The sequence below is a fragment of the Octopus bimaculoides genome, chromosome 23, assembly GCF_001194135.2.
Source record: "Octopus bimaculoides isolate UCB-OBI-ISO-001 chromosome 23, ASM119413v2, whole genome shotgun sequence".
Classification (NCBI taxonomy): Eukaryota; Metazoa; Mollusca; class Cephalopoda; order Octopoda; family Octopodidae; genus Octopus; species Octopus bimaculoides.
Window position 1 is genome coordinate 33,701,557 of NC_069003.1, and position 824 is coordinate 33,702,380.

Sequence of the window (824 nt, forward strand, 5' to 3'; positions counted from 1 at the left end):
GCACTGCACACATCCTACGCAAAACACTTTCAATACAGTAACCATAAGAGCATCACAGCAAACCACAGCACATACCCAAGGCACACAGAGCTGCGCTCGGTAGTACAGTGAAAGCACGTTATAAAAATAAAACTACTGAATAATAATAATAATAATAATAATAATAATAATAATAATAATAATAATAATAATAATAATAATAATAATAAAAGAAAGAACTTGTATGATAATCGACAAAGCATGCCCGGTAACAACTGGATCAATGTGAAAGAAGAAGAAAAAATAAACAATTATGATGATTTGAAGGAGCAAATACGAAGGTTGTGGTGAATGAAGAAATTGGACGTGATACCAATAGTAATTGGTGCACTTGGAAATGACAGCACTCAGCTACCAACACGGAAGTGCAAATGTGAAGGTAGAACACCTACAAAAATCAGCATTGCTTGGAACTACAAGAATTCTTCGTACGCTTCTTGAAGCATGACCAGTAAACAAGTGTCACTTTAGTCTGCTGCCTGTGGACAGCTGATACCCAGCAAATTAAGCTGTGAGTTATAATAATTTCGCTTTTGGATTTGGTTTGCACGATTCTTTATTGGGAGTTCGTGTGTTAAAGCATATTTTGTTGTGTCTGGGGAGAGTCACATGCGCACAAAGACTATTGAAAAGGCTGCAAGACGCAGCAAACATTTTAGAAACAAGAAATAAGTAGATGAATGGAAACTGAACCGGTGAGTGTGTTAAATAATAAGGCACTAACAGAAAATGACTCTCCCCAGACACAACAAAATAATAATAATAATAATAATAATAATAATAAT